Here is a 22,848-nt window from a genome sequence, read left to right as displayed (position 1 = left end):
AGGTATAGGGCTGGGCTGGGACCAAGGTAAGGCAAATGAGGTACACAGGTGCAAATTTTCATGCCAGAAGGTAGGAGCTTCCTTACATTTATGTCCTTGGCTCTTGCCTCCCCTTAGTCCTAGGCCTGCACACAGGTATACGCATATGTGTATGTATTTTTAAAATGCTGTATACGTAAAGTAAAACTATAAATATCCAACAATAGCAAGAGATAAGGTGTAGCCATCAAAAGTAAAGATGATAAAGACACAGAGAAAAATATATATGAGGTAATGTTAAGGTGAAAGTGGAAAACAAAGTCATGTAACTATGACATGATGCTAAGAAGGAAAATACAACTTATAACACTTGGGAAAAATTAGGAAGAAGCCAGAAGCAAATGGGGAATACTCTTTGTCAGATTATTTCCTTAATAATCTGAACACATTTTGAATTAAAAGACAACTTCTTATGAACTGTCCAATTCACACAGGATAAAACTTAAACTCCTGAGCCTGGCATTCAAGGCCCTGCGAGATCTGGTACAAGTTTGAATACACAAAAAACCACCCAAAAGTTTATTTAAAAAGGTAAATCATATGGTATGTAAATTATGCCTCAATAAAACTGCTATAAACAAACAAAGGTTACATGCTACATGTCCAACACAAGCTGGTGGAGCTGAGGGTGGCAGTAGGCTCTGTTCACATTGTCACTCAAGGACTCAAGCTATGGAGGTCCTACCACATTGTTTCCCTGCTGTCCCAACCTAAGGCTTCAGGGTTTGGCTTAGGAAGGCAAAAGAGAACCTGAGTCTCAAATGAGCAATCCATTGCTCAGGCCTGGAAGTGGCACACATCACTTCTACCTATAATCCTTTGACCAGATCTGGTGGTAGAGCCCAGTCAGGCCTATCTTCAATGGGATGGGGAAGTGTCATCCTCCTGTGTGCCAGAAAACAGAAGTGAATGGGTATGGTGAGCACTAGAAGTCTCTTCCACAATGACGAACCACTACTGAGTCTTTATTATGGTTCAGACACTGGATTATGGTTCAGCACTTGGCATATGTTATATGAAGGTGCTGCTGCTGCTGCTTATATATATCTATTGAGCTTTGTATATGGCCAGCACTATTCTATGAGCTTTATGTACATTAAATGATTTAATTTTCATAACCACCCCTTTCATGGATACCATTATCAATCCATCTTACATGTGAAGAAACTGAGATGCAGAGAAGTGAAAACAATTGCTAAGATCTCACATTAAGTAAATGTTAGGGTCAATATTTAAACCTAGGAATTTGACTATAGCACTCAAACTTTCAACCACTACCAGTAGCTTTCAAATTTTTAAACTGTGACTCACACTAAGAATTTTGGAATGAGTGACGTCAGGAAGAAGGTTGATTAGAAATGCCTAGTTCTTATCCCTGCCACAAGACAGGACCAAGGGAATGAATAAAGCACTAATATTTAACTGGAATTATGAAAAGAGAGCATTAAGGTGCAGTGGGGCAGTAGAGGGGAACTTGTAGTGATTGGAAGCCCAAGAGAGTACCATGGAGGCACATGGCATCTGTAGCCCATCTTGCCTGCCACAATTGCATCAGCCCAGAGACAGGAGGGAAGTCCCCTTGTAGGGAAAAGTTAAAAGAACCCCACCAGTCTCCATTGCCACTGTAAATGACCCCAAGTCCTCATTATAAAATAATCCCACAGTCCTTGCAAGCCCTGTGCCCGGTTTGAAGAGCTTCTGGGAATCCATATAGCTGTATCACTCTGGATTAGGAGAACAGGGTGTATACACACCCTTCCTGTAGTGAGCCAAGCTGCTGCAGCATGGCACCATCTTGAGATCAGAGCCATCTCTGGACTGTGCCTTGCTCTGGGGGCCATAGCCATTGCACTTCTCCAGCACTGGGGCTCCATCTTCATTCCACCAAGCCCACATGTGGGCCAACTGCACAAAGACTGGGCCCAGGATTGGCTGTGACTCTGGTCCTGCACCACAGTGAAACCAACCCCTGTCATCTGCAATACAGCTGAAGGAACAGTCTGGCAGTTTCACCCAGGGTGAACCTTCCTTTAAGCCAGCCAAATGGCTATGTGTCCTCCCTCAAGCAGGAGAGGTCCTAGCCCATCAAACAACTGACATGCCTACCCCTAGGCTAGCAGAGTGGCCATATGCAGATGTACAGAGCCTGGAAAACAGGCCTATAGCACCTACTTCCTCCATGAACACACCCTTGGATTGCCTCACATTCACAACCAGGGCTTGGAGAAACGAGAAGCTGACTGAGTAGCTGTGTGAAGCCCACACAGGTGGCCGAATCCCACAACTCCAGCTGCATGGAGTCTGGGCCCAGGATTGCCTGTGACTCCGGTCCTGCACAGCAGTGAAACCAACCTACACACTGTCTGGTTTTAGAGCTGGAGGAAGATTCTGGAAGTCTTGTCTAAGGAGAGCCTACACTTAAGCCAGCTAAACTGCTGCACACCCTCTCCGAAGTGAGAGGGGTCCTTGATCCACCTAACAGCTGACATGCCACTGGGCCCACAGAGCAGCTGTGTGCCCATGCCCAGGGCCTAAGACACAGTAGAAGCATGGGACCACACCCCTACCATGAACATGCTGCTGACCTGCCCAAAGGACCTGCATGTGCAATCAACACTTGAGAAACAGCTCTGTTGGCCACCCCCAGCAGACATGCACCCAGGTCAGCCAAGAAGGTGTGTGGCTGCATCCCACACCTGAGAAATGGCCCTGTGGATTGCCCTGGCAAACACACTTCCAAGCAGCTAAGCAGCCATGCACTCATATTTTGGGCCTGGGAGATAGCCCCATAGGCAATCCTTAGAAGGCAAGCAGGCGGGCCATCAAAGCAGCCACACACCTGCCCCCTCAGGCTTGAGAAAAAGCCCCATGGCTTGAAATCACAGTGAGCCAGACCCGAAGTTGGCCAACCCAATGTGGCCACACATGCACTCAGACATGAGAAAGGCCTGGCAAGCCCACCATGGCAAAGCTGCACTGCCACTGCCACAAAATCTCTCATCCTAGGACACTGAGATACTCACAAACATTGCAAGGAAAGATTACAGTTGAAGAAACTATGCAGATGCTACACTACTGCATCCACCTAGAAACAAAGCCAACACACTGCTCTGAACCTACTCCCCAAGACCGATCTATGAGAATAAGTCTTTCCCTATAAAACCTACTCCATGAAATTGGAAGGGGTGACTGTTCCACCAGATGTGTAGAAATCAGTGTAGGGACACATTAAGCAAGAAGAAGCAAGGAAACATAATGCTTCCAAAGGAACACAGTAATTCTCTAGTAACAGACTGTAATAATAAGGGAATACACAAAATGCCAGGAAAAGAATCCAAAATAATAATCTTAAAGAAACTCAATGAAATAAAAGAGAATAAAGATAGAAAACTCAATAAAATTAGGAAAACAATTCATGATTTGAATAAGAAATTCAACAATGAGAAGAACCAAACAGAAATCGTAGAGCTAAAGAATTCAATGAATAAAATAAAAGTACAACTGAGAGCTTCAGTGATAGATGAGACCAAGCAGAAGAAAGAATTTCTGAACTTAAAGATAGGTCATTTGAAATAAAACAAGCAAATGAACAAAAAAAGAAAAAAAGAATAAAGGAGGCATACAGGAGTTATGAAGCACCATTAAGCAAACAAATATTTGGATTATGGCATTACAGAAGGAGAGTATAAAGGAAATGATATAAAAAACTTATTTAATGAAATAAGTCCAGGTGCGGTGGCTCATGCCTGTAATCCCAGCACTCTGGGAGGCCGAGGCAGGCAGATTTCTTGAGGTCAGGAGTTTGAGACAAGCCTGGCCAACATAGTGAAACCCTGTCTCTATTAAAAATACAAAAATTAACCTGGCATGATGGTGGGCACCTGTAATCCCAGCTACTTGGGAGACTGAGGCAGGAGAATCACTTGAACCTGGGAAGTAGAGGTTGCAATAAGCTGAGATCATGCTACTGCACTCGCCTGGTCAACAGAGTAAAACTCCATCTAAAAAAGAAAAGCATATTTAATAAAATAATATCTGAAAACTTCCCAAGTGTTGGGAGAGAGACTGATATCCTGATTCAGAAAGCTCAAAGAATCACAAATAGGTTGATATGCCTCTCTGAGGCATATTATAGTCAAATTGTCAAAAGGCAAAGGCAAAGAAATAATTCTAAAAACAGCAAGAGAAAAGCATCAAATGACATATAAGAGAATCCCCATTAGACTAACTGTGGATTTCTTAGCAGACATTGTACAGGTCAGGAGAAAAAGGGGTGATAATATTCAAAGTACTGAAAGAAAAAACGACCGCTCAAAAATATTATACCCAGCAAATATATATTTTGGAAATGAAGAAGAAGTAAAATCTTTCACAGGCAAGCAAAAATTAAGAGAATTCATCACCGCTAGACCAGGTTTACAAAAATGCTCAAGGGAGTCATACATCTAGAGGTGAAAAGACCCTAATCACCATAATGAAAACACGTAAAACTATAAAACTCATTGGTAGGGCCGATACACAAAGGAAAAAGGGAAATCGAATCTTATCTCTACATAAAACCACCCAACCACAAAAATAAATAGTAAGGGAGGAAATAAAGAACAGAGGATATACAAGACAACCAGAAAATGATTAATAATGGCAGGAGTATGTCCTCAACTATCAATAATAGCCTTGAATGCAAATAGATTAAATTTCTCATTTAAGAGATATAGATTAGCTGAGTTAATTAAAAGAAAGAGGACACAACCATATGTTTCCTACAAGAAACTCATTTAACCGCCAAAGATGCACATAGAAAGTCATTGAAAAAGATACTCTACTCGAAAGGAAACAAAAAAATGAGCAGGAGTAGATATGTGAGACAAAACAGAATTCAAATAAAAAGCTAAAAAGAAAGGTAGATATTATGTAATAATAAAGGAATCAATTTAGCAAAAGAATATAACAATTGCAAATGTATATGCACCTAACACTGGAACACCTAGATATATAAAGCAAACATTAGATTGAAAGGGAGAGATATACTCCAATAGAGTGATAGCTGAGGATTTCCAAATCCCGCTCTTGGTATTGGATAGATTCATCTAGACAGAAAAACAAGTAAGCAACATCAAATTTGAATTGCACTATAGACTCAGTAGACCTAACAAATATTTACAGAATATTTTACACAACAGTTGCAGAATACACATTACTTTTATCAGGACATGGAACATTCTCCAGTATTGACCATATGTTAGGACACAAAATAAGATTCTAAAAAAAATTTTAAAGGCCAGGTGCAGTGCTTCAGTAATCCCATCACTTTGGGAGGCCAATGCAGGAGGATTGCTTGAGCCCAGGAGTTCAAGACCAGCCTAGGCAAAATAGTAAGATCCTGTCTCTACCAAAAGCAAAAAAAAAATAGCTGGGACTGATGGCACATTCATATGGTCCCAGTTACTCCGGAGGCTGAGGTAGGAGGATCACTTGAGCCCAGGAGTTCAAGGCTGCAGTGAACTATGATTGCATCACTGTACTCCAGCCAACCTGGGTGACAGAATGAAACCCTGTTACTATAAAACAAACAAACAAACAAATAAATAAATAAATTTGAAATCATATCAACTTTCTTCTCTGACCACAATGGAATAAAACTAGAACTCAATAACAAGCCTGGGGCCAGGTACCCGGGCAAGATTGGCAAGTAGACTTCACTCACATGCCGCCCAAAAAATGGTTCTTCTATCTTCTAGTCTTTGTCTGTACTTTCTCTGAGTGGGTAGAAACATTCCCAACAACTTCAGAAGGTGCAAATATCATCACACACAAACTCTCATCATGCATATAATTCCCCGTTTCAGACTCCCAACATCCATCCAGTCCAATAACAGGCCCACCTTCATCAGTCAAATTACCCAAGGCATCTCTACATCCTTAGGCATAAAATGGGTTCTCCACACACCCTACAGGCCTCAATCTTCAGGCAAAGTTGAAAAAGTTAACTCTGTCCTTAAAGCCCAACTCACCAAGCCGGCTCTAGAAACCCACCAGTCATGGACAAAAAACCTCTCTTTCACCCTCATGAGACTCCACGCAACACCAAAGTCACCCTCTTTTTATAGTCCCTTTGAAATCATGGATGGCTGAACTTTCGTCTTGGAGCCTCCATCCTTCCCAGACTCTGAGCCACTCGGGAATTACCTTCTCTCCTTAATCCAGACACTGGATTTTCATTCGTGAAGCAGCAAATGAGACCATGCCTCTCCCCATCAACACCTCCTTGTCCTCTCAACATAACTGTCTTGCAGGCACAGACATGTTTATCTGCCAACCTGATGCTCGCAAAAAGCTACAACTGAAGTGGACAGGCCCCTACACTGTGGTACTCAGCACACCAACCGCAATGAGAGTCCAACGACTCCCCCACTGGATCCATCGCACCAGGGTCAAGCTCACCCCAAAGCCTACTTCTTCCTCTAAAACATTAACAGCTAAGTGCTCCTACAGGCCAGTTTCTCCTACCAAGCTTAAATTAACCCCCAAATTTTTCTTAAAACCAAAAACCCCCTAGAAAGCCTAAACATGAGGAAGACTAATCACCTTCTTCCAGAGATGGCCTGTATCTACCCAACCACTTGCTGTGCCTCACTTCCAACCAAAGGTCTTAATACAAGAATATCCCTCACCACAATCCTAATCCTGTCAGTAGCCACCCTGCTGTCCACAGCAGCCCCTCCAAGCTGCCGTGAGTGTTATCAGTCTTTCCACTATGGAGGAAAAATGCAACAGTCCTTTACTTACCATAATCATATAGAAAAATCCTGTTATGGAACCTTAGTCGAGGAAAGTGTTGAATCAGGGAAAAGTTATTATAAAGTAAAAAATCTAGGAGTAGAGTATCTGGCAGTTGTAATGGGGCTATATGTCCAAAAGGTAAGCAGTGGCTTTGCTTCACCAAAATTGGACAATGGGGAGTAAACACTCAAGTGCCGGAGGACATAAAGAGAGAACAGATTACAGCCAAAGCAAAGGCCAAAGCCAACAACTCCCCTCCAAAATAACCCATGGTATTTCCACCCCTGTATACAAAACTACAAGCAGGTGTATCCCTTCCCAAGCCAGGAAAAAAACCTGTTTGTAGATCTGGGAGAATGCATCGTGCTTACCATGAATGCATGCAATTGCTGGGTATGTGGGGGAGCTCGTATGAGTGAACAGTGGCCGTGGTATGGGATAGACATTCTCCCCTACTTACTAGCATCCCAAGACTCCAGCCTCACTTTCACTCCTCAGGAACACCCACAGTCCTGGACACTTACCAACCCAGTAAGAGGGATGGCGTGCATACCGCAAGTGGACTAATAAAACCCATCGCACCATAGGTGAAAGTCCCTGTCACCAAACCCTAACAGTCAACACCTCCGCAGCAGAGTGGTGGCCAAGGTTACCCCACGGAGCCTGGTCTCCTAACTTAAGCTACCTCAATTGTGTCTCCTCAAAAAGGGCCTGGAACTGTACAAACACCACTAACCCTTATGCCACATACCACGCCTAAGTGCACTATGGGACAATCCTATGAACACCAGCCTACGACGGATTGCCCCTGATGGATTCCTTTGGATATGTGGAACCCAGTTTACTTGTGGCCACCTTATCACCGGCAAGGTACTTTCTTCCTAGGAACAATTAAACCTGGATTCTTTTTACTTCCAAAGCAGGCAGGCAACACCCTCGGAATCCCTGTGTATGATAACCTAAACAAAGAAAAATGATCCTTAAAGGTAGGTCGAAGCCAAAGATGGCAAGAGGATGAGGGGCCTCCACAATGGATCATCGAATATTACGGCCCTGCAACTTGGGCTGAGGATAGTTATCGCACTCCCATATATATGCTAAATAGAGTAATTAACTATAGGCTGTTCTAGAGATAAGCACTAACCAAACCGCCTCAGCCCTGGAAATGCTCACGCAACAACAAAACCAAATGTGCGCGGCAATTTATCAAAACAGGCTGGCACTAGACTACTTATTAGCAGAAGAAGGTGGGGTCTGTGGTAAGTTTAGTATCTCCAATTGCTGTCTTAACATAGACGGTAACAGAAAAGCAGTTCTACAAATCACTTCAAACATCAGAAAAGTAACCCATGTACCAGTCCAAACCTGGAAGGGATGGGAACCGACAAACCTAGGAAGGTGTTTCTCTAATTTAGGAGGATTTAAAACGCTGGTAGGGGCAGTAATCTTCATCATTGGGTTCCTCCCGTTTCTCCCCTGTATTATCCCACTGATAATAAAAGCCATTAAAAGTCTTATTGAAACTACAGTCAACCGTCAGACAATCCTGCTACAACGACACAACGGATACCAACCCATCTCTCAAAAATACCTCAAAATTAAGTTTTTCTTTTTTCTGAGGTGCCCACACCACCCTCTATGTCATGCCTGAAGTAGTTATTTAAAAAGGCATCCCTTTTCCCTTTTTCTATAACCAAATAGACAGGAATGAAAGACTTTCCCCAGGTCCTGAAAGCTTGGGGGAATGAATAACTCCTCCTTTCTCAGGTCCAGTGCCAAGGCACAAGGTCACCTGCGCCAGCAGTGTGCGTCAGCAAGATAGCAGAAGCAGGAAGAGAGCTGGCCGGAAGACACATACCCCTTGAAGACGGAGAGAGAGGCCGTGGGGGCACCACAGAGCAGTTACATCAGACTGGGACGCTTCCTGTTTACAGGAGACTATAAAACCTCTGCCCCATCCTCATTTGGGGCTGACACCATTTTAGGCCTCAGCCCATCTGCACCCAGGCGCGCATTAAAACAGCGTGTTGCTCCACACTGCCTTATGCTGTTTGTTGGCGAGCTCTCGGGGTTCCGACCGATATTAGAATCTTGAACTTTCTGGCCACCAGCTCCTGTTTTCCTCTTTGATGGCCAGATCCATGCCTTTCATGAAGCATTCTAATATTGGGAGCAACTTTTGGAAACTGCTAGGGCCATGGCTACCTTTGAGATGGTGAAAATTTACTTTGCTAAGCAAACCTCCTGGAAGAAAAGATGTCTGTGCACAGGTGAGGAACCTGTGGTATTAGCAAGTTTGGCACCTTTATGGAAGAGGTGCATTCATTCAATTATTCAGTAAATTCATTCATTCATCCCACAAGCATTCACCATTTAATATCAACAGGAACTCTTTTTGGCCCTAGGATTACAGAGATGAAGAGAATAAGTCTCCAGACTCAGCGCAGTGGCTCACGCCTGTAATCCCAGCACTTTGGGAGGCCAAGGCAGGCAGATTACAAGGTCAGGAGTTCGAGACCAGCCTGGCCAATATGGTGAAATCCCGTTTCTACTAAAAATATAAAAAATTACCTGGGTGTGGTGGTGGGGACCTGTAGTCCCTGCTACTCGGGAGGCTGAGGTAGGAGAATCTCTTGAACCCGGGAGGTGGAAGTTGCAGTGAGCCAAGATTGTGCCACTGCACTCCAGCCTGGGCAACAGAGTGAGATTCCATCTCAAAAAAAAAATAAAAAAATCTCCAATTATATGAGGCTTTCTTTCTAGAGACTGGCCAAGACATTGGTCACTGCCCATGAGCTAATGACCAAGTGCACCACCTGAAGCTCTGTTCATTGGGAGGACTTCACCTCAGCATTGTCTTCCAAAGTTATTACCAAGTGGGCCATCGTGTAGCTGCCATCCATTTTTGACTTGCACCCACATAACCAATTCACCAACTCAGAAACCAAGCTCAGGCTTTTTCCTCCTCCATTATCTAGTTATAAGGCATCCCCTGCACCACCACTCGGGTAAAGCGATGGAGAAGTGCTGGTGCAACAGTGGATGACATGGCTCTGAGTCACCTGCTCACACGGCTTACTTGTGCCCTCTGGTTTTGCTCATGCTTGATGTTGGATACACACTTCTGCTTTGGATGCATTGTTACTGAGCCTAACCAACCTATGGACTTGGGGGGTCTGATAGAACCTAGGACATGATGTGAATTGTGGCTACATTGTCACTTCTGTCCTGTGATCAGGCACTCTGCCTCTATCTGGGTCTGGTAGCGCACCAAAAGTTATTTTTCAAAAGACATTAAATGATCTGCTGCTAATGGCATGGACTTGCTCCAGAGTTCTAGGTCTTCATTGTGATTCTCCCAATTGAGGCTTTCCATAAGTTCTACACACATCCTTTCCCACCATTGATACTCTGATACTGATACCATAGGGTCTGCTGGGTTTTATGGCCCGAGCAGCATTGCAACCTTATCTGGCTGCTGAGCTCTTTCTTCCACTGGGCCTCACTCAAAGCTGGCTGCCTTGGTGACATCTAGGATATGGGTTGGAGCAGTATTCACAAGGGTGAAATATGCTGCCACCAGGGCTTGAAGAGAACTACCAAGAGCTATACTTCCATCTTCATTTATGACAGTTAGATTTAGATAGGGAGATGCAATTTATCCTTTCTTGTACTTGGGGAAAATGTCCCAGAAAGTGCCAACCACCAGACTCCTAAAGGTTTTACTGGTGTGACATACATCCTGAGTCTTAATAGGATTTATTTCACCCCCCTGGAGTATGTTTCTTACCAAAGTGTCCAATGTGCTACCCATTTCTTGCTCATATAATCCAGTTAGCATCATGTTATTAACATGATGGATCAATGTGGGATGTCCAGATAGTCTAGATATCTTTGAACTCTGACAATAGGTAAGAAAGCTAACCTAGCCTTGGGATGAAGCTGTAAATGCATACTATTGTCTGTTCTATCTGAATGCAGACTGTCTCTGATCCTCTTTATTGATTGGAACAGAAAAAGATGATTTGCCAGCTAAACATAAATGTAAGGAGTAACTACTGTGATCAATTACAGCATCTTAACTGGATAAAGAGGGACAAGAAGAAGTTGATTGTCCAGGAAGATTGTGACAGACAGTAAAATGAGATAAGATTAGTGGATCAGAGATCTTAACGGTGTCCAAGAATTGATAAAGTATGAGCGTTACAGGGAACAAGATGGAAAAGTAAGAGGTATAGGTCAGAATATGTTGCTTAAATTTGAAACTCAATGGTAGTAGATTTGTTTGTAATGACAATAAAGAGAGGAAAAGTTCTTAACAATTGAGGGGGTAAATTAACTGAGATAACAAAGTCACTGAGAATTATATGGATATGGAAAGTCCCCAAGAATGATTACAAAAGTGGTAGCAAAATGCGATAAAATCTCTGATGAATGAGCGTGACCTTAAGGTCATTTAAAATAATACTAGCGTGTATAGTTTTGATGCTGAGTACTTCAAAGTATCTGGGATATTGACAAAAAATAAACTAAGAACTGCAATATCCAAAAAGAATATCTACCTTACTTTTAGGATCATTGGTATGAGGATGGACAAAGAAAAACAAGCCAATTTTTAAGAGAACAGCAGGTGAAGCAATGTCCATAAAGGAATGCATGTTATCAGTTATAGCAAGAACAGGAAATGAACACTCAGAGAAGAGCTAGAAGATAAGGTATAAGGAATGTTGACAATGAGGAGTGTTGGCAGTGGTCTGTTGATAAATAAAGTTTAACAATCAGTTCTTTGGGAGAGGTAGGGTGGAGTCCTGATAAGCAGCCCTTGCCAGTTTCCAGGGGATTAATGCTCCCACAGTGGCCTATTTTAAACTGTCTGACATTCAGTGCCAAGACTGGGGCTAGGACAATCTCAGTAATCATGAGGACTAAGGTTTTAATGCAATATTCTAAAAAACCAAAATCAATGCAAAAAATGCATGACAAGCAAAGTATCAAAACCTGGACTAAAGATGGGCTGCTGTTTGTGTTTTTGGACCCACGTGATTGTGTAATAGCAACAGTTGTTTCCAGTCGGCCCGGGGCTCCTCAGTCTTAGTGGCTTTTGAGTTACCCAACAGGGGGTTTTATGAGAGTTGACAGTGGCATGGGAACAGATTGAATTGGGCAAATTTATATTTCTACATATCTCTAATTTACTTATGCAGGACTTTATACATAATCATGGTCTTCTGTTTGTTTTTTAATTTTTTTTAAGAGATGAGGTCTTGCTATGTTGCCCAGGCTGGCCTAGAACTCCTGGGCTCAAGCCATATACCTGCCTCAACATTCCCAGTAGCTGAGACTACAGGTGTGTGCCACTGTGCCTGACTAATCATGGTTTTTTTTCTTTTTTCTTTTTTTTTTTTTCTTGAGACAGGTTTTTGCTCTGTCACCCAGGTTGGAGTGCAGTGGCACCATCTCAGCTCACTGCAATGCCTGCCTCGCAGGTTTAAGCAATTCTCATGCCTCAGCCTCCTGAGTAGCTGGAATTACAGATGTGCGCCACCACACCCAGCTAATTTTTATATTTTCAGTAGAGATGGGGTTTCACCATTGTTGGCCAGGCTAGTCTAGAACTGCTGACCTCAGGTGATCCACCCACCTTGGCCTCCCAAAGTGCTGGGATTACAGGCATGAGCCACCATGCCCAGCCTGTTTTTGTTCTTTATCATAATACTTAGTTTTTTCCACTTGGTTTACCACATGACAGGATATTTTGATAACTATATGGGATGCCTGTTTTTTCCTCTTGACTCAGGTTCCGATATGATTTCATATGGCACTGCTGGTTTCTCTGAACATGGAGTCAAGGAGAGATGAGCCCAGTTGCCTCTCGGTGGCCTGTGCAATGGGCTCCAGCGGGCCAGTGAGTGATGATCCTCATGGGAATACAAATAACTCTGCACACAGCTACAGGCATTGGGCTATAGCATGGCCTCAGGGGAACTTCCATTCTAGTGGCAGAGATAGATAAATGCTAAGCAAAGTAATAAATTTATTAACCAAACAAATACAATGATTTCATAGGATGATTACAACATCGAAAGGGTTAAAACAGAATGATGGGGTGGAGAATGCCTGGGGACCGGGGAGGGAGTGAGGAGGCCTCGCATTTCATTAAAAAATTTCAAGTACTCTGCGGAAATCTTGAAAGAAGTCTTGTTTACTGTTGTGAGAGTCATCAGTTTCATTAGAATCAGGGCTTTGAATCACCATTTTTTGAGAGGTTTTTTGTCAAGAAATGAGAGCAGACTTTAAGAAACTCACTGACTGTGCAGAGGCCTTCTGGAGGCACAAAATTGAACTTCAAGCACTTTTCTCTTTTGTTGAGAGAAAAGGAAAGACCATTGTTAAAACCATTTGCCAAGCTTGAACATTTATTGGTGTCACAAATTATTGTAAATATGTTTTCTATAATTTTTGTGAAAGAAATACATTTCCAATGTAATAAAATCCATTATGACTATAATTTGGAGTATATGTTTTCATGTACATTCTCCCAGAGAAGAGTTCTAAGCTTTCTTTCAGATCCTAGAGTGGATTTCTGACCCAAAAAGATTAAGATTATTAGAGAGCAGCCTCTATAAAATGTACATGCTAAAAGTACACACTACAAGTCCATAGACTGCAACATGCCTCTCTGTCTCTCCACATACACAGACACACACACGCGCGCGCACACACACACACACACAAACATACACATACATAACTTGTCATATATACATGTGGCAAAATGCTTACGTAAGCTTCCTATTTAAAAGTTGAATTGTAAGACTGTTAGTAAATCTTTAATACAGCTTGTGGGAAATGTTTCATGAAACTCTATACTTAGTTCTGATGATCAGTGCAGAAAAATTCCTAGTAAGTTTTAGAGGAAGTAAAATTATAGTTGAGAAATCTACTCTAATGCCAACCAAGCAAGGGGAACTGAGTTTTCTAAGAGAACATTTCTTAGTAAACCAAAAAATCAGCAAAGTGTTGTTTCAACCCTTCTCTGCCACTTCTTCCTTTCTACTGCCTGGAATGTGAATGTAATGGCTGGAGCTCAAGCAGCCAGTTGGGATTATGAGATAGCATGGTTAAAGCAGAATAGAAAGAGACAACAACCTAAAGAAAGAAACTAATGCAAAAATTAATGTAGATAATTTATTTGGGCAAAGGTTGAGGACAACTGCCTGGGACACACTTCAAGTTGCCTTGAGGAATGCTCATTTGGCCTTTGTTACAAGCAGGGTATTAAAGGCAAAGGGGGATGAAGAGTATGCTGATAAAAATGTTGTTTGACTAGAATTCTCATTGGTTTACAGAGATAACATTGGCTGGTGATTGGTTTATGCATTGTCGAACTATAGGGTGTGAGCTGTGATGTCCAGCGTATGGTTTTTTTTTTTTTTTGAGACTGAGTTTCACTCTTGTTGCCCAGGCTGGAGTGCAATGGCACGATCTCATCTCACTACAACCTCCGCCTCCCAGGTTCAAGTGATTCTCCTGCCTCAGCCTCCCAAGTAGCTGGGATTACAGGCATGCACCACCACAACCGGCTAATTTTGTATTTTTGGTAGAGATGGGGTTTCTCCACGTTGGTCAGGCTAGTCTTGAACTCCCAACCTCAGGTAATCTGCCTACCTTAGCCTCCCAAAGTGCTGGGATTATAGGCTTGAGCCACTGCATCCGGCCAGCATATGGTATTTTATGGCTATTTGGCATCAGTTAGTCCAGAGCCCACGTAGCAAGTGGCTTCAAGAGGTAATTATCTAGCTCAAGGGGGAGTGAGAGGTTACAGCTGTTGCATTTCAATGCTTCCCTGGGCCTGATCATTAAAGGGGGCTACCATTCCTCAGAAAGAAAATTTATTTTCTTTCATAGAACCTAGATTCTATTAAAGAATGCAGCTGCCATATCAGACTTGCCTTCCTCCAATCTCCTTTTTGGAGATAGAAGGAAAAAAAACCTCTCATCCTATTAATGTTACTCTTTTGGGGTCTGTATTACAGCTGAAACTGACCCTAACCTTTGAAGGATTACAATAAATTCCGCACACATTATCTCACTTATGCATCATTATAACCCACAGGTAAGTATTATTGCACCAGTTTTGTAGTTAAGGAAACAAGACCTACAGGGCTTGAGTAGATGACAGAGTCAGGCAGCCTGGCTTTAGAACTGGTTCTGTTAATCCATCCCAGGCATTATTCCAAGCACTTAAGAAGTTCAGAGATATTGTGGGCTTGACTGCAGACCACATTAATAAAACAACTATCATGATAAATCAAGTCACATGACGTTTTTTGGTTTCCCAGTGTAAATAAAAGTTATGTTTACATTACACTATACAATATACATTGTGTAATATGATTGTACAATAGCATTGTGTCTAAAACACAATGTGTCTACCTTAATTTAAAAATACTTTATTTCTAAAAAAAAAAAAAAAAAAAGCTAAACCATCATCTGAGCCTTCACCAGGTCTTAATGTTTTTGCTCTTGCCTTCATGTTGATGGCTGCTGCCTGATCAGGGTAGTGGTTGCTGAATATCGGGGTGGCTGTGGCAATTACTTATAATAAGAACAAAGTGAAGTTTACTGCATCGATTGACTCTTCCTATCACAAAAGACTACTCTATAGCATGCAATGCTGTTTGACAGCATTTTACCCACAGTAGAACTTTTTTCAAAATTGAAGTCAGTCCTCTCAAGCCCTGCCAGTGCCTTATCAACTAAGTTTATGTAAAACTCTACCTAAATCCATTGTCATTTCAACAACATTGAGGGCATCCTCACTAGCAGTAGATTACATCTCAAAAAAGCACTTTCTTTGCTCATCCACAAGAAGCAACTCTACATCTATTCCAGTTTTCTCATAGGATTGCAGCAATTCAGTCACATCTACAGGCTTCATGTCTAATTCTAGTTCTCTTGCTGTTTCTGCCATATCTGCAGTGACTTTCACCACTAAAGTCTTGAACCCCTCAGAGTCATCCATGAGAGTCAGAATCATCTTCTTCCAAACTCCTGCTAATGTTGATATTTTGATTTCCTCCCATGAAGCATGACTGTTCTTAATGGCATCTATAATGACGATTCCTTTCCAGAAGGTTTTCAACTTCCTTTGTTCAGACCCATCAGAAAATAACTATCTATGGCAGTGATAGCCTTGCGAAATGTGTTTCTTAAATAATAAGACTTGAAAGTTGATATTACTCCTTGATCCATGAGCTGCAGAACGAATGTTGTGTTAGCAGACAAGAAAAAAAATACATGAATCTCCTTGTGTATCTCCATCAGAGCTCTTGGTTGACCAGCTGCATTGTCAATGAGCAGTACTATTTTGAAAAGGATCTTTTTTCTTGTTCTGGGTAGTAGTTTTCAACCGTGGGTTTAAAATATTTATGCTGTAAACCATGCCATAAACAGATTTATTGTCACCCAGGCCTTGTTGTTTCATTTATTGAGCAGGCTGAGCAGATTTTGCATAATTCTTTGGGGCCCTAGAATTTTCAGAATGACCCGTGAGCATAGGCTTCAACTTAAAGTTGCCAGCTGTATTCATCCCTGACAAGAGAGTCAGCCTGTCCTTTGAAGTTTTGAAGCCAGGCATTGACTTCTCCTGTCTAGCTATGAAGAGTTCTAGATGGCATCTTCTTCCCATATGAAGTTGTTTCATCTACATTGAAAATCTATTGTTTAGTGTGGCCACCTCCATCAATGATCTTAGCTAGATCTTCTGGATAACTTGCTGCAGCTTCTGTATCAGCACGGCTTCATCTTGCACTTTGTTACAGAAATGACTTTTTTGCTTAAACCTCATGAACCAATCTCTGCTAACTTCAAGTTTTTATTTTGCAAGTTTCTTACCTCTCTCAGCCTTCATAGAATTGAAGAGAGTAAGGGCCTTGTTCTGGATTAAGCTTTGGCTTAAGAGAATGTTGTGGCTGGGTTGATCTTCCATCCAGACCACTAAAACTTTCTCCATATCAGCAATAAAGCTGCTTTGCTTTCTTATCATTTATGTGTTTACTAGAGCAGCACTTTTAATTTCCTTCGAGCGCTTTTACAAAGAAACTTGGCTAACTATTTGGCACAAGAGACCTTGCTTTCAGCCTGTCTCAACTTTTCACATTCTTTCCTTGCTAGGCTTAGTTATGTCTTAATCGACTTAGCTTTTGATTTAAAGTGAGAGATGCGAGACCCTTCCTTTCATTTGAACACTTAGAAGTCACCGTAGGGTTATTAATTGGCCTAATTTTAATATCCTTATATCTCCTTCCTACCCAGGGAGTAGGGAGGCCCGAGAAGAGGAAGAGAGATGGGGGAACGGCTGGTCAGTGGAGCAGAACACACAACATTTATCGATTAAGTTTGCCCTCTTATATGGACACAGTTCATGGAATCCCAAAACAATTATAATAATAACATAAAAGATCACTGATCAGAGATGATAGCAGGTATAATAATGATGAAAAAGTTTGAAATATTGTGAGAATCACCAAAATGTGACACAGATACTCAAGTAAGCACTTACTGTTGGAATAATGGCGCCAGTAGACTTACTTGACTCAAGGCTGCCATGGAACTTCGGTTTGTTAAAATGAAGTCTGTGAACTGCAATAATAAAGTGAAGCATCATGAAATGAGGTGTGCCTGTACAAATGGATGAAAGGTAGATACGAAACTGGTTAAATTCACGCCATTAGTATTTCTGTATTTTACAAGTACCAGAGCTTGTTTGACAAAAGAACACTCATTTCATGTTAGGCAAAATATAATGTATGTTCATACACATGGAAATCTCTGGAAAACCAAACATAAAATTAATGGTCAACATGTATTTATCACCCTCTACTGGCAGTTGAGCGGGTCTGCTCTTCCTTTCTTAAATTGATAATGAATTGAGTAACAGACGCCAGGCACATGAAAATCAAAATATCAGCTTGGTTTCTGACAAAGCTGAACCGCAGAAGGTAATTTGGTCTTTGTCTATAGACTCAATCAAATGCCCCCATGGAATGAATGTGCCCACCAGTGTCAGGTGAAACTGGACCACTGTGACTCCCTCTCAGAGGCAGGTCACCTGGGTGGAAAGTATGTGCAACCTGAAGATAGCATTCTTTCTCAGAGAGAGAGAGTGAGCAGATCCAAAAGAGGCTGTGCCAAGTGCACACAATTCCTTTTTCTGATTTCATCAGATAAAACACTCCACCACCCTCAGGGAAGAGTAAGTGATGAGCTGGATGAAAGATAGTAGATGTTATCTTGTAACGATTTTCCCAAGAGCAGAACATTCTACTTTATGGGGGTAAAGTAGAATCTACAGAAATGTAGCAGAGAGGTCCCATGAAATGGTTTTCATGAAGGACAATATGCTAAGTATTTCATATGGCAAAGTGACAGGTAGTGAGATAGTCTGAGTCTAGAGACTCCATACAAAACCCCTAGGCTGCGTGGACACTTCCAGACCCTGAGGAAGGGCAGTCACAACGGGCCACCTTGGATGAAGGGGCTGATCTCATCACAGGAGTGCCACATACACATCGCCACTGAAGCATAAGTGATGTACCTTTCTCTCCACCTTTAGTGTCTGGACAAAGATGTTCTAAAATGGAGGAGGCGTTTTGTGAAATTGTCTCTTCCATGCAGCCTATTTCCATTCAGGTTTCTCTAGTCCTCTTGATATCCTGAAAGGTGGGCATGGTTGCTGTCTTACAGATGAGACATTTAAAGCCCAGAAAGGTTCAGTAGGTTGCCCAAGACCGTACAGAGCTATTCAGGGAATGGAGCCAAGATTGAATGACTTTAGAAAGCTCCTTCACTTTTCACGTTATCTCATTGCCAACTAGAGAATCCTTTCCCAAGAGCTTGAAACTGGTTGGAGAGTGTGACAATACTAACTGATCTATACCTTAAGTGGGATGGGTTATATGATCTATACATACAGAAGCCCCGTGGTGAGGGAGCTATGCATATGTGATGAATTTAGAATTTCTTTCTTTGCCTGTTTCACCTAAGTGCCTAGAACAAAAATGTGTTTCTTCTTTCATGAAATCTTCAGAAAGACGCTTTGTTAGTTGTGTCATAGTCTTGAGTGTCAGGTAGTCATGAGAATACAAATCTGTCAGCCATAAATCTCCAGAGCTTTTTTGTGATACTAGCTTGAGGGCCTGGTGTTTCACAGTTACAGGTCCTTGATGGGCCAAGAAGGACTCAAGAAGAGAAACTGTATTAAGCTGGAAGAGATGGCAGTGATGGATAACAGTGGAAGGTGAATGTGGATATGACTTGATAGAACTTGGGTGTGGGCAATTCTTCCATTTCTTATTTATTTAAAAATTCAAGTAGCTAATGGTTTATTAATTTAATGAAGAGTTGTAATTTTATAGGAAGACAGAAGCCCATTCTTTGCTGAGATTTTTGCCAGACACTGTTCATATATTATCCTTCTTAATCCTCATAAGAACCTACAAAAGTAGGCTATAATAGCTCTGTCTCTGTCTCTCTTTCTTCCTGTGTCTGATCTTTAGCACATGAAAATGTTTAGGCTTAAAAAAGATTAAGCAACCTAAGTATACAGGTCTAAAACCCACATTACTTTCAACATATAATACATTCCAAAAACTTAGCTTCTTAAAACACTATAGAGTTACAATGAGCAGTTCACATACATTGTCTTCTTAAGCCTTCACCTGGTCCCTTGGAGTTAGTCTTTATATTGCTCACTTTGTTGATGCTAAAGCTGAAGCTGAAAAAAGTTACTTCTTACAGCCAGTAAAAAGCAGAGTTGGAATTCAAATGCAGGTCTTCTGACATCCAATATCAAGCTCTGTCCCCACTGTTCCACTGAAATCAGCGACACATTCCTTTTCACCCACAGGAAGCCTTTCTGTGTGAGTCATAACTTTGCTTACAGAACAAAGCTGGCTGCCTAAGGACAGATGGGGGGTTCATGGCCTTAGACCTTGAAAATCAAAATCTGCAAAGTGAGGCCAACGTCATTATCATAAAAAAAAAAACCCTTTGGGACAAGTTATTGTGGATAGCAGCTCCAGAGTGCCTTGTTAAAGCAAATTAGAACCTTTGGCATCATCCCAAATCAATTACAGTGATATTAAGGAAGATCACCAGGATCTTTCTCCACATATACCTGGTTGCTCTTATGAGATACATAAATAGATAATCATTACATCTGTAAAGTCTAGACATTGGCACTGATTTTGTATCTTCTTTTTCTCTCCCTATTTATTTTCTTCACACATCCATCTCCTACATTAAGCTGCCTCATAATTGCACTTGGCAGCACCTGCCCTGCTAAAATTAAATTTCAGGCCAGGCATGGTGGCTCATGCCTGTAATCCCAGCACATGTGGAGGCTGAGGCAGAAGGATCACTTGAGCATAGGAGTTCAAGACCAGCCTGGGCAACAGAGCGAGACCCCACCTCTGAAAAAAAAAAAAAGACTGAGCCTGCAGGTTGAGGCTGCAGTGAGCCATAACTGTGCCACTGCATCCCAGCCTGAAATTCTGTCTCAATAAAATAAATAAAATAAAATAAAGTTTCACTGATAACAAAAGGCAGCATGTTATGGAAATTGACAAGGATTCTTTGCTTGGCCAAACTTCAGTTAGGCTTCCAAATCTTCTACTAGGCCGATCTGTGCACTTCCTTGTAAAATCCAGTTCTAGCAAACAGCTCTATTAAGTCAGTTGTGCAAGAAACCCCCATCCTCAATGTCTGATCAACTCAATATTTGATCAGTTTCCTCCACAGCCCCAGGTGATGTCTGATCACCCTGGCCAGGAAAACAGTCAAGAGTTCCTGAAAGAGGATGGGGGAATAAGAGACATGGTAAAAATCATTTTTTCACAATAAGAAACACTGGCCAGTTTGGGAAGGCTCCCCATTGTCTGACACGCACCCCTCAGTCCTAGCTATCTGAAAGAAAAGGAGAAAGAGCCTTCAAGGATCTCAAGGCACATAAAATGGAATCTTCTCTCCTTCCTTGGATCAATTTCTCACATCTAGGATCAACTGTCTATAGGTAGGGAGGTAGGTTTACTTCATTAGGTGAGAAATGGAATATTTAAAAATATCTATTTTAAAATAAGATTCTATTTATTTCCTGTGTGGAAACCAGAAGCAAGAGGAATACAACTTTGATACAGAGTAGTTCTCATGGAACTTAAACTTTTAAAATGTTCTTATTCTTCTTCCACGTTTTAAATACATCACTTCATCCTCGTAAATGCAATTTTAAAAAGCTGCCACAGGGGTTAAAAGTATAGCAATACCATAGGAGTGTGCAAAGTGGCAGGCTTCATAAAGCTAAATGAAACCAAACCAAGTCAAGTCAATGTAGTTCAACTAACATGTATTGCAGCATGTGCCGGCCTCCTGGGCCTCAACGAACTTACAACCTGGCTTAGAGCAAACGTGCAGAGTTAGCCTCATGTATTAATCAGCTCTTGTATTTCTCACAGTGCTGAAAGCTCGAAGTTCAAGATCAACGTGTCAGCATGGTCCAGTTCCAGTGAGGGTTCTCTTCCTGCCTTGCAGATGGCCACCTTCTCACTGTATCTTCCCATAACTGAGAGAAACAAAAAGAACGAGCTCTCTGGCATCTCTTCTTATAAGGCCACTAGTCCCATAATGATAGATCCACCCTCATAACCTCATCTAACTATGATTACCTCCCCATTAAAATCATTACTTGGGAGGCCATTAGGCTGAAACAGCTCTACTACCTTGGGTTTCTGCATCAGCAAACTGAAGCCTAACTCAGCGTAAACAGTAAAACAAAACTTAACTAATCAGAGATCACCAGCTAACCGCCAACTAGCAACTGTATCAATCAGAAACTGCCAACTATCCTCTAACTAGGGATTTTCCACTTGAATCAATTAAGTATTTTCTTTGTCTTGCTTCTATAAACACCTTACAAAAGTTTCCCCTGTGATCTCTCGGTAGAGCCCTGAACTGCTTGGGGTCTGGTGCTGCCCAATTCATGAATTGCTGCTTGTTCAAATAAATGCTTCAAATTTTTTATGTGTCTAAGCTTACCTTTTAATACCCCCAAGACCCTACCTCCAAATACCATCATATTGGAGATTATGGCTGCAATGGGGACACGGGGGAGTGGGGGTGGAAGGGGACATTTTTCACAGAGGGGTCCTATTTGTCCTAGCTTTTGAGTAACACTGTGCAAAGAGTTTGGGGATACCATCTAAGAAGGTACTGGGCAAAGGGAGAAGAAAATATGGCCAGAAAAGTAAACTGGTACAGATTGTTTAGGTCTTGAGTGCCAAGCAAAGGAGCCTTAACTTCTTCTTGTGGATATGTAATATTCTGGGAATTACATCAGAAAATCAGAGTGTGTGCATTGCAGAGTAGTATCAGCGATGCTGCCCTGAAGAAACAGTGATGGAATTTTCACTAAGTAAATAGATGGTTCTGTTGACTCAGCACTGATTGGTGTGAGTGTACATACCATTGGTTATTGTAGGTGTCCTTCTCTTTGTTTGAATGTTGGGGCTATTTCTTTGTTCAATTCTCCCAATGTTTTCTAAGTAGCTGGCAATAATTTCTAAAATTCTTGCCTAGCTTAGCTATGCTAAGGGAATCCAAAAGAAAGGATATTTTTGTTTCAACTTGAGCTAGAATTGTAAACTGTACTCAGGGAAATCTGGGCATGGTAGTGATGGGGATGGGAACACTAAATATTAGTACTCAAAGTGGAAGGAGAAGCCTAGGGGACAGAGGTAGCTTCTTGGTCAACTTCTCCTCCCTGTCTAGAGTTTCCATTAATTAATTTATTCACTCCTCAATAAGTGTGTATAAATATATTTGTATTCAGTTTTATAAATAATTTATATTATTTATATATAATAAATATCAAAAATGCAACTTTGTGGTTTCTCTTCTCTTTGTTTCTTTCTTTTTTCTTTTTCTTTCTTTTTTTTTTTTTTTTTTTGGAGACAGGATCCTGCTCTGTTGCCC

General features: G+C 41.6%; 1 pseudogene; it reads left to right on the top strand.

Moving 5' to 3' along the window:
- The first annotated feature begins 6,602 nt into the window (after positions 1-6,602).
- Positions 6,603-22,848, top strand: part of LOC105550909 — a 46,080-nt pseudogene continuing 29,834 nt past the window's right edge.

This window comes from Mandrillus leucophaeus, unplaced genomic scaffold (assembly GCF_000951045.1).
Source record: "Mandrillus leucophaeus isolate KB7577 unplaced genomic scaffold, Mleu.le_1.0 Scaffold5, whole genome shotgun sequence".
Lineage (NCBI taxonomy): Eukaryota > Metazoa > Chordata > Mammalia > Primates > Cercopithecidae > Mandrillus > Mandrillus leucophaeus.
Note: the sequence above shows the minus strand (reverse complement) of the source record. Positions and strands in the feature narration are given on the sequence as shown.